The sequence below is a fragment of the Dioscorea cayenensis genome, chromosome 17 (assembly GCF_009730915.1).
Source record: "Dioscorea cayenensis subsp. rotundata cultivar TDr96_F1 chromosome 17, TDr96_F1_v2_PseudoChromosome.rev07_lg8_w22 25.fasta, whole genome shotgun sequence".
Taxonomy (NCBI): domain Eukaryota; kingdom Viridiplantae; phylum Streptophyta; class Magnoliopsida; order Dioscoreales; family Dioscoreaceae; genus Dioscorea; species Dioscorea cayenensis.
The window spans coordinates 7,089,588-7,102,287 of NC_052487.1; the positions used below are offsets into that span (position 1 = coordinate 7,089,588).

General features: G+C 37.8%; 1 non-coding gene across 1 annotated transcript; it reads left to right on the plus strand.

Moving 5' to 3' along the window:
• Positions 1 to 929: 929 nt before the first annotated feature.
• On the plus strand, positions 930 to 1,036 carry LOC120281455. Its single transcript, XR_005542595.1, has one exon. It is a non-coding gene; the product is annotated as a small nucleolar RNA R71 (small nucleolar RNA).
• The last annotated feature ends 11,664 nt before the right edge of the window (positions 1,037 to 12,700 follow it).

Genomic DNA, 12,700 nt, shown 5'->3' on the forward strand with positions numbered 1-12,700 from the left:
TTGGTCATTCTTCTATCTAGAGGGATAAGGGATTCTTGGCTTGAAAGGTGGGGGTGCCACCTCCTTCTCTTTGCTTGCTCCCTTCTCAACCTCTATAACCTCGAGTGCATGTTCATTGGGCTTCTCACTTGGAAGCTTACCCTCAACCTCACGACCACTTCTCAAAGTGAACGCCTTCAAATCCTCTCTAGGGTTGGTCTCGGTGTTACTCGGCAAGCTTCCTTGTGGCCTTTTCGATAAGGACTTCGCAATCGCCCTACTTGATTTTCAAGATTATGCAAAGAGGCGGTGTGGCTGCGAAATATAGCCTCAACTGATTGGAACCTTGTATCAGATAATTGCATAAACCTAGTTAAGGCCTTCTCCAAATCGTTCATCCGGGTCTCCAAACCTAAAACTCTGTTTTCCATGTTTGGGGCTTGTTGTTGTTGTTGGAAACCCGGTGGCCCATGGCCTTTTGTCGACCTTGCTTGCTCCATGAGAAATTGGGATGACTCTTCCAACCCTGATTATAGGTGTTGCTGTATGGTTTTCCTTGATTCCTCATAGCATTACCTACAAAATCGACATTCTCAACCGAAGATGCATCACAAATAGAGATCGAGCAATCAGAGGGAGCATGTCCTCCACCACACCCAGTGCAAGTAATCAAAGCCGCTACTCTATTCGAAGTTAGGAGATCTAACTTCTTACTCAATGATTCCACTTGAGCCGCCAATGAAGTTACTGTATCTATCTCATGGAGGCCGGCCACCTTTTTCTTCTCCCTAGCATTCCATTGGTAGTTGTTTAACCCCATTTCTTCAATTAGTTGACGGGCCTCACCGGGGGTCTTACTACCTAAGGTACCTCCTACTGCCGCATCCAAGAGTTGCCTTGTACTTAGATTTAAACCGTTGTAAAAGGTCTAAACAATCATCCACTTTGGGAATCCATGTTGCGAACACTTTCTCAGGAGCTCCTTGAACCTTTCCCACGTCTTAAATAGAGACTCCAATTCCAATTGTACAAAGGATGAGATCTCATTCCTAAGCTTTGTAGATTTTTCGGAAGGGAAATAATAGGCAAGAAAAGCTTCTGCCATCTCCTACCATATGGTAATTGATGCTCCAGGTAATGAGTCTAGCTACTGCTTCGCTCTCCCCTTCAAGGAAAATGGGAAGGCTTTCAACTTGATGGCATCATCGGTTGCCCCATTTATCTTATGCATGTCGCACACCTCGAGAAAGTTCTCTATATGACTGTTCGGATCCTCATCGACCAAACCATTAAACTGTGCGGATTGCTGCAACATATGGATGAATACCGGCTTTAGCTCAAAGTTCTGAGCTGTAATCGGGGGATGCACAATGGTCGATTGTGTCCCCAATATTGAAGGTCTGCCATAATTGGATAATGTCCGCTGCTGCTCATTCTGTTCTGCCATGTTTTCAGATTCTTCTACTTCCAATTCAGCTAGATTATACTGTTCTTGCATAGGTTCTTTCCCTTTTCTTCTAAGTGTATGTTAGAGCTTGGGATCTCTTTCAATCAATATCGAAGGGTTCCCTCGGGTTATAACATAGAGCTACACCAAAAGAAAGAAAACAAAATCAGAACGATGATAGAAAAGAAGATATGAAATAGAATGAATGAATAGCTAAGAAAACAAAGTGCAAAGTATCTATAAACGCCTACTCCCCGACAACAGCTCCAAAAACTTGATACGTCCGTATATGCATGTAAACCGTAAGTGCACGGGTGTTGAAGTAATAATCCCAGATGAGTGGGTGTCTTATCCACAGAGAGTAGTGAATAAAGACACTTAAGTTGTTTCTTAACTAACGTGGAAGATGAATAGTGATAAGTGTGACAAAATATAAAATAATGAAAATAAAAGCAACAAGATAGAGAGCACAAGTAAAGGAGAAGGTAAGTCAAACGATAAAGAAGGGGTCCCCGGACATTGATCCGCCTAGGAAAATTGTTTCAAGTGCAAGAATCCTCTATTATACTTCTTAATTAATGTAACAAAGAGTCATGGAAATCCTTAATTACATGATCCCAAATCTAAGGTCAACCATGCCTAACTCTATACATGTCCCGGAGGAGAGATTGAATAACCTCTCAATCTTGCACTCGCATAGAATTACAAAGAGCTCTAGGGATTCCAAGTGATAAATCCTATTCCTATATATAGACCTAACCCTTTGGTCCAGGTGGAAGATCCCTAGCCACAATCAAGCCCTAGGTGTTAAAATCACTTCAACGCTTCACTCTGTTGCACTCACAACTAAGCCCCAACGGAAGATCATCCCTTAGCCCATTCACTCTACTATAGCCGCAAAGAACTCTTGAAACATGGAGGTAGGATAGATCACACCGGAGGGGAAAGGAGACTCTCCGCTACCTCTTGACTCACCCTCTCAACCCTCTCTAATCTAGCTTTGTCTAACTCTGATGGTGTGTCACTCACTCACAAGAGTTACCAACAAGAACTCTCAACCCTAGTGTCACTCTAGGAGAGTATTCATACAATCAAGTCTCCAAGATTAGAACTCACAATAAACATCAATTAATTGAAAGCATAATAAAGATATTCAATAAAACAAATACATCCTAGGGTTCACAAATACCTGAGTAACCACTAGGGGTTTAGCTCTGCATGGAACTAGATACAATCAATGAAATCGAATGTAAAAACAAAGCATCCATAGAAAACCCAACACGTTAGTCATGGCGATGGTCTTGTGGAAAGTCCTCTACTTGTCGCAAGGGTACCTTTACATGGCCTAGGATACACCTCGCCGGATCGGTGCCGACGAAAGCTCTCCCACTAACCTTCTTCCAAACGGTGCACGATGTCAAAGCCGTAGAACCTCCCCAAAACCCAAGATAATACCTATCAAAACCCTAGCCGCCACCCTCTCTCAAGTTGGGGAATAGATAGAGAAAAGAATGCTGAAATCAGGGCAGAAATCAGCTTTTAAAGTGCTGGAATCGGGAATCCACATGCCCATGTGGGCGACCCTGTGGATTTTTCACACGGGCATGTGGAATTTCCACACGCCCTTATGGATTCTCTGTTTTCATGTTTTCTCGGCCAGCTGTAAACAGTGCTGCTGTATTTTTGCTACAGTATTTTCTACAATACCCTGCTATAATACCAGCATGAAATACTCACGAATCCATACTTTCATCGAGGTAACGCAAACAAGCACACATTTATGTCGTGGATCGTCTTGCTTCTTTAATAACGGACATGTTGGTGAAGATCTTGTTCTAGATGCACAAGTCGGAATGCTTGAATGTGACTTCCCTTGAGCCCCTCCAAATAGTTGTGGTAGCTCGAGTACGAGGAGGTTGACACACATTCCTGTATCTGGAACCCGACCTATGTCTTCGCATTTGAACCTTAGCAAGATTTCCTCCAAATTAGTGCATTACGACCCACATTGGTTTCTTTCTCTCATAATCGGCCTCACAACCCTACCTGCATGAAAGTAACATAAATACACCCATATTAGCTTTAAAACCGGAGAAAAGTAATGTTCAACACAAGGAAAGAACATTTCATATTCTTATCGCACTAGCACTTATCAACTTGTAAACCCTAGGATGAGTTTTTTTTCATTGACCTTTATTATGCTTCTTTAATGGATGTTTTAATTGAGTTCCATCCTTGAATGCTTGTTGTATTGATTTTTCCCTTAGAGTGACCCTAGGGTTGAGAATCCATCTTCGTAATCCTTGTGGATGAGTGACACTCCATTAGGATTAGACAAAGCAAGGTTGGAGAGGATCGAGAGGGTGAGTCGAGAGGTAGCGGAATGTCCCTTTTCCCTTCTGATGTAGTTTATTATATCTCCATGTTCCAAGAGTTCTTTGCGGTCATGATAGAGTGGAGTGCTAAGAGACAAACTCCACTAGGGCTTAGTTGTGCAAGAAACAGAGTAAAGTGTAGAAGTAATCCTTAGTGCTGGGGCTTAATCATGACTAGGGGTCTTTCTCCTGGACTAAAGGGTTAGATCAATTTTAGGGAATAGGTTTTACCACTTGGAGTGCTTAGAGTTTCTTACAACACCACACAGTGTCAGGCATCTAGAGTATCCCTTTCAACTGGGGCATAGTATAGGGTTAGTCACGATTGACCTTAGCTTTGGGACCGTGTGTCTTTGGATTTTCATGACTCATTAAATGTCAATTAGGAGGTATAATGACTAGTCTTGCACTTGAAACAATAGTCCTAGGGTGAGCAATGTCCGGGTGCCCCATCTTTCCATCGATTGCCTCTCCTTATTCCTTGCACTCTATTTCCTTTTCTTTACTTTTATTTGCATTGTTATTGTTCACAAAACTCCTAAATCATTTTCACTATTATTAAATAGCAATTCTTGTGTTTCTCAGCACTATTCTCTGTATATACGTCTACCCACTCATCAGGGTATTTTATTACTTTGACAACCAGTGCACTTGTAGTACGCACTCGCAAGCGGTGTGTCAATTCGCCTAGTTGCCTAGAAAAGAATTTGTAGGCCTCGAAATATGAGTGGATGGGGAATTCTAAATATCTAGGATTTTAACAAAGCCATACTAGGTAAATGGTGGTGGAAAATCTATATTGGCCAGAAAGGATATTGGTTCAAACTTATTCACTTTAGCTGCCTCAACAGAGGACCTCCAGAGCCACTTTTTCACTCTTCACCCAAGAACAAATCATTCTTTTGTGCTAGAATATTACAAACTCTACCTTCTTTCTAGTTATGTTCCTCAATTACCGTAAAAAATGGTGCCTCAACATTTTTGTGGTATGATAATTGGTTAGAAGAAGAGCACCTAAAGTTCTATGGCTGGATCTTTTTAATGATTGCATCTTCCCTTGAATTACAATTAGACAATTCAAACAAGCATTTACTAATCAAGTGTTGAACTTTTAAACAACCACCCCTTCTGCAATTCAACCAATGCTCTTGTTCATTCCTAATTGTTCTAGTGAGCAAGATGATATGAAAACCTAGTCTTTAGTAAACAACAAGCATTTTACAGTTCACTCTTACTATAAATTTCTTATAGATGGAGGGGTGCGTAGTCCTCTGTCCCCACCCTTTTGAGAAGTTGGTTGTCTAAGCAAAGTAACACTTTTCTATTGGCTAGCATGTGAGGATAAAATTCTAACACTTACCAATCTAGCCATGACAGGTTGTAACATTCATAATGCCACTGATACTTGTGTTCTGTGTCACAAGAGGTCTGAAATAGCATATCATCTTCTTCGAAGGTATGATTTTGCAATGATCATTTGGGTATTTTTCCATTGAATTCTAAACCTCCATTCCCATCCTTTTTCAATTTCAGAGGTTTGGATGTCTTGGAAACCATCCATTGATATTCGACATCGACTTCTTTGGGATCTACTTTCAAAAGTAATTTTCTGGAATACTTGGCTTGAAAGAAACAATCGAATTTTTAACTCTCTTGTTTTACCTTTTCATTCAATTATTGTTAAAATCATTGACCTGCTTCTGGTATGGCTTTCTGCAGCTAGAGATCCACACCAACTACTGCCTAGTGACTCCATCCAAAATCTAAAGCATTCGCTCATTTTCTGGAATGAGTGATAGAGCGAGCATCCCGACACAGTGGCACCACAACCACCTCAAGAGTGATCCCTTCTTCCTTCAGCATGAATTGACCACCGTCACCTTCTACTAGACTTCATCAACTCCTCTGTGTTTTCTCTTCTTTTGCTGCTTTAGTGTGTGATTGTTAGAAGTGCATCACCTCTGGTGATGTACTCCTTATTCTTCTTGTTCTTGTTCTTGTTGTTTTTCTTTTCTTTTCTCTACCCATGCTTCTGCTTGGGGTTGTTAATGTTAGTTTGTACTACTTCAACTTGTTTTGTTTTCCAGTTTTCTAATAAAGTCGTGGTTTATCCACTTTTTATAAAAAAATTATTCATTTATATCCCATAGTATATTTTTATTTTTCAAAGTATACATAAATGTATTCACATTTTTATTTTTAACATAATTTTCTGGTTAGGCTAGTACTTCATGGTTTACAAATATTGTATTAACTCCCATTAGGGAAATTTATATGTGTTAATCTGTTAAGTGATTTGTTTGAGTTATATTTCTTATCACCCTTTGGTTATAATTCATCAATAGTTCATAAGATACGATGTAAACCATATCTTCACCCTATAGGAACAAAAATTGGTTTGGTACCAAACTAATAATAATAATAATAATAACAACAATTATTATTTTTATTCTTGTTGTTGTTGCTACTTTTGTTGCTGATGTCACCATTCAATTGCATTGAATAATCCAAATTGACTAAATAAATGCGACTAAAAAATTAGCCAATTATATGGATGGAAGCTAGCTAATTTAAATTTTATGGATGTTTCCCATTCAATTTGAATTTTGTATGGTGCTTGTTCATATTTTACAATAAAATATGTTTAGCATTTTAATTATTAATAGAATTTTTATTTGATGTTATCAGCAAGATAAAGTGTTTGTGTTTCCTAATATTATTGTTTATAAATAATTTAAATTTAATAATGTACTTTATTTATCATTGTTAAGAATATTTTATAAATGCAAAGAGAGTAATAAGAATAAAAAGCCAAAATATTTACCAAAAACCCTTCAAAATTCACCTGTTCTTCTTCTTCCCTCTTCTTTATTTCTCTTTCTCTTTTCCTTCTCTTCTTATACTCAAAATACAAATGAGAGGAGGAGGGGGGTATTTATAGGCTTACAAGAATTGAATGAACGGTCAGTATTGATTTGATTCGACGGTCTAAAATAACCTGGTTGGTGGAATAGTAATAGTACCGGCAGCTGCTATAGTGTTTTCTAGATAGTTGCTACAGTCAGGAAAAACCCATTGGGACAAAAACCTTGGCGAAGGAAAAAAGAGTACAGTCTCCCCCTCAAATAAATAACCTTTAACTTACATCAAAAGTACTTAAAACCTTAAGTCTTCTCATCCCGATTTTATATATAAGTCTTTGTTGAATGCACTTAGGAAGTGATTCTGTCAATAGATCAGCTTGATTCTCATTGGATTGAATCTTTTAAACTTATATAACGCCTTCTTTCTGGAGATCATGAGTGTAGAAAATTTTTGGTGATTTATGCTTCGTTCTGTCACCTTTAATATAACCTCCTTGTATTTGAGAAATATAAGCACTGTTGTCTTCGTAAATTAATGTAGTATTTGTTATTACTAATGGTAATTTGCATGATGACTGTATATGCCCAATCATATATTGTAACCATTAGCATTCACGACTTGCTTCATGGAGAGCTAGAATTTCGGCATGATTTTATGAAGTAGCTGTAAGAGTTTGTTTTGTGGAACACCATGAGATAGCTGTACCATTATAAGAAAATATGTATCCAGTCTAAGATCGCCCTTTGTGAGGATGAAACAGATACCCAGCATCAGCAAAGCTTATGAGGTTGGATGAAGATTCTTGTGGATAGAATAAGCCCAGATCTGTAGTTCCTCGTAAATAACATAGCACATATTTTACTCCTCTCCAGTGTCTTCGTGTCGGTGTAGAGTTGTATCTTGCTAGAAGATTTACTGCAAAAGCTATATCTGGTCTTGTATTATTTGCAAGGTACATTAATGCACCAATTGCACTTAGATATGAAGTTTCTGGACCAAGAATGATTTCTTCTTTTTCAGGTGGATGAAATGGATCTTTCTGAACATTAAGAGTCTGGACGAGCACCTTTTCTATATAGGTTGATTGATGCACAAATATTCCTGAGCATAAGTGCTCAATTTGTATACCTAGACAGAATTTGGTCTTTCCCAAATCTTTCATTTTAAATTATTTTCTCAGATATGATGCTGCAATTGTAATTTCAGAAGGAGTGCCTACAAGATTTAAATCATCCACATATACTACTATCACAACAAAACTGTTAGTATAACTTTTAATAAACACACATGGACATATACTATTATTTTGGTACTCTTCTTTTATAAGATATTCACTGAGATGCTTATACCACATCCGTCCAGATTGTTTTAATCCATAGAGAGATCTCTGCAATTTAATAGACTATAAATGTTGTTGATTTGTAATGTCTGTTACTTTATATCCTTCAGGGATTTTCATATATATGTCATTTTCAAGTAATCTATATAGATATGCTGTAACAACATCCATCAACTACATATCTAATTTATTACTTGCTGCCATGACAATTAAAAATCGAAAAGTAATTCCATCGATTATAGGAGAATATGTTTTTTCATAATCAATACCAGGCATTTGAGAAAAACCTTGAACAACTAGTCTTGCTTTGTATCTCACAATTTTATTATTTTCATTTCTTTTTCTCACGAACACCCATTTATACCTATTGGTTTTATCCCTTCTAGTGTTGGCACTATCGGCCCAAACACCTAACGTTTTGATTAGGGAATTTAGCTCACCCTGGATAGCTTCTTTTCATTTTGGCCAATCATTTTTTTGTCGACATTCTTCAATAGATCGTGGCTCTGGATCATTATCAGCATTTATTTCTATATCTGTAGTTACATTGTTGATGAATATATCATTTATTTCGAGTCTCATGCCGATTCAATCTTTGACCATCATCTACATAGAAAATTGAATTTTCAACATTTTCAGAAATATCATTCCCCATTGATTCTTCATTTAATTTTCAGAAATATCATTCCCCATTGATTCTTCATTTACATTTTCAGAAATTTTCTCTCCCTTTTTACATGGAAGATCCTTTTCTTTTTTTCTACTTTCTTTTTCCAGGAGCTGAATCTTTGGCGCCAATTGGTCTTCCACGTTTTTGTCGTGGTTTATTTTCTACTTGATTTTCTTTCAATGGATTCTTAGGAATCTCAATTCTTGCAGGAGCATTGGTAGCTGGTATATATGATTTGGTTACCATTTTAGTATCAGTAAATGCATCAGGTATTTCATTTGCAATATTTTGCAATTTAATAATCCTTTGAACTTTAAGTTTACACTCATTGGTACGAGGATCATATGTATGTAATCGTGATGTATTCCAATCAATTTCTTTTGGTTTATTTTGAGTAATCATTTCTCCCCTTAATGAAGGGAAGACAGATTCATCAAAATAACATTTGGCAAATCTTGCAGTAAATACATCCCCTGTTAATGGTTCTAAATATCGTATAATTGAAGGGGAATCATAACCAACATATATACCAAGTCTGCGTTGTGGACCCATTTTTGTACAATTTGGTGGCGGTATTGGCACATATACTGCACAACCAAATATTCTTATATACGAAATATCAGGCTCTTTACCCATAACAAGTTGGTGTGGTGAATATGAATTACATGAAGTGGGTCGGATCCATATTAAAGCTGCAGCATGCAAAATAGCATGACCCCACACACTTATAGGCAGTTTCATCCTTAATAACATTGGACGGACGATAATCTAGTGTCTTTTAATTAATGACTCTTGCCAACCCATTTTGGGTATGTACATGAGCTACTGGATGCTCAACATGTATTCCAACTACCATACAATAATCATAAAATGATTTTGATGAAAATTCACAAACATTATCAAGACGAATTGTCTTTATGGGATAATCTGGAAATTGTGCTTTAAGCCTGATAATTTGTGCCAATAACCTTGCAAATGCTACATTCCTTCTAGACAGAACTAAAACATGGGACCATCTAGTCGATGCATCGATTAAAACCATAAAATACCTAAATGGTCCACATGATGGATGTATTGGTCCACATATGTCTCCTTGTATTCTTTCTAAAAATTTAAGAGATTCACCAGTTACTGATAAGTGCTTGTGTGATAAGAATGCGGAGTGTTCTTTCCTTATGATGAGCATTACTTTTATCGGGTTTCACCGCTAATATGTGTGCATTTGTGTTACTTTCATGCATATTGGGTTATGAAGCTGAAAGTTAAAAAAGAAGCTAATGTAGATCGTGAACGCACTATTTGGAAGAAATTTTCCGAAGGATCAAACGCGAAGACATAAGTCTGGTTCAAGATGCGAGAATGTGTGCCAACCACCGTGTATTCAAGTTAGCACAATGATTTGGAGGGGCACGAAGGCAGTCATATTCGAGTATCATGGCTTGTGCATTAATAGTAAAATCTTCACCGATGAAGCCGTTGTTGAAGAAGCAAAGCGATCTATGATGTAAATGTGTGTCCGTTTATGTGACCTTGATGAAAACATTGATTCGGGGGGTGTTTCGGGCCAGTACTGTAGCAGGTACTATTCACAACCGGCTGAAAAAAAGAATTCCAGAGAATCCATACAAGCGTGTGGAAATTATCCACGCCCATGTGGAATTCGACAGGCCTGTGTGGAGAATCCACAGGTGCATGTGGATACCCAATTCCATACCTATTTAAAGCTGATTTCATCCTCGATTTTAGCATTTTTTCTCCATCTTTTCCCCAACTTGAGAGAGGCCAGCGGCTAGGGTTTTGAGAGGTATTGGCTAGGGATTTGGAGAAGTTCTACGGCTTGGACATCACGCTCCATTTGGAAGAAGGTTAGTTGGAGAGCTTTCGTCGGCACTGATCTGGCGAGGTGTATCCTAGCCCGGACAAAGGGACCTTTGGAAGAGTCGAGGCTTCTCCACAAGACCATCGTCATCACTATCAAGGGGGTTTTCTATGGATTGTTTGCTTTTACATTCGATTTCATTGTTTATTGTAACTAACTCCATGGAGAGCTAAACCCCCTAGTTGGTACTTGGATTTGTGAATCCTAAGATGTATTTGTTTCATTAAACCTTTTATTATACTTTCATTACTTGATGTTTTAATTGAGTTCCAATCTTGAATGCTTGATTGTGTGAATACTCCCTTAGAGTGACACTAGGGTTGAGAGGTCTTTTTGGAAACCCTTGTGAGTGAGTGATACACCACAAGAGTTAGACAAAGCTTGATTGGAGAAGGTTGAAAGGGTGAGTCGAGAGGTAGCGGAGCATCCCCTTTCCCCTCCAGTGTGATTTATCCTACCTCTATTTCCTCGATTTCTTTATGGTCATAGTAGAGTGAATGGGCTAAGGAATGACCTTCCGCTGGGGCTTAGTTACAGAGGCAATAGAGTGAAGTATTGAAGTGATTTTAGCATCTAGGGCTTAATTGTGACTAGGGACCTTTCATCTGGACCAAAGGGTTAGGTCTACATCTAGGAAGAGGATTTATCACTTGGAATCCCTAGAACTCATTGCGATTCTATACGAGTACAAGGTTGAGAGATTGTTCAATTTCTCCTCTGGGACATGTATAGAGTTAGGCATGGTTGACTTTAGATTTGGGATCATGTATTGAAGGATCTCCACGACTCATTAATGCATTGTCAGAAAGCATAATAGAGGGTTTTTGCACTTGAAACAATTATCCTAGGCGGAACAATATCCGGGTACTCCATTTATATCGATTGCCTTACCTCCCCTTTACTTGTGCATTCTCTCTTGTCTCTTTTACTTTTGTTTACATTACATATTGTCAATCAAATCCCTATTCATCTTTGCTTAGTTAAGAAACAATTCAAGTATTTTTACTCCCTACTCCCTGTGGATATGATACCCACTCACCTGGGATTTTTATTACTTGACAAATCCGTGCACTTGCGGGACATACGCAAAGGGCGTTGTCAGTTACCTTAGTTATAAAAGGTCTGGTCATTAGCTTTCTCATTGAGCATGTTGAACATGCATATTCATTATGTGTTAGGATTTTATAATCCTTCAGTGGGTATCCATGAGAACTAGTAATAATCCGTCGCAACATAATAGCACCAGGATGTCCAAGTCTTTCATGCCATATTTTAAGTATCTCATGGTTATTAACCTTTCGGGTTAATACCATATGTGATTCCATCACTTTAATACGTGTAAAATATAATCCTATGGATTTACAGGGAAAGATTTCAAGTACACGTTTTTGGCATGAAATAATTTTTGTAATATAAAGATATTCTTTTCCTTCTTTATCAACCATCTCTACATGATATCCATTGAGATGTATATCTTTAAAGATTAAAAGGTTCCTCCTAGACTTAGGGGAATATAGAGCATTTTTCATCTGCAAGGATGTCCCATTTGGCAACATCAATGCTGCTTCTCTAGAACCTTCAACCAGGTCTGATGACCCTGATATTCTGGCATACATGCCTTTCTCATTGATAAGGATAAAAAATATATTTTTCTTGTCAAAATAGTATGATTTGTCCCGCAATCAACAATGCATTCATCATTAGCCATATTCTATCAAAACAGAAGAAAAACATAATTTAATAAAACATAAAGACATATTACAATTTAGTCTATAAGGAAATCTGACATATCTAAATATGTATTTTCAGTTACATTTAAATTATTTATAGAAGTATTCTCAATTGGATCAACTATAGGTTGTCTGCAAAATTTGTCTCAATATCTTTACCTTTCTTATTTTTAAGTGATTCTTGGTAAAGATGGACAAAATGTTTAGGGGTCCTGCAAATTCTGGACCAATGACCTTCTAGGCCACAACGATAGCAGATATCCTTCTTTGTCTCTGACCATATCTTGTGGCTTTGATGCTTTTGTTGATGTACATCAATTTTTCTATCGAGCGGACCAATATTTTTTCGGACCCCATCACAACCGCATCATCCTCGACCACCGCGGTTTTTAAAACCAATACAGTGACCATGCCAT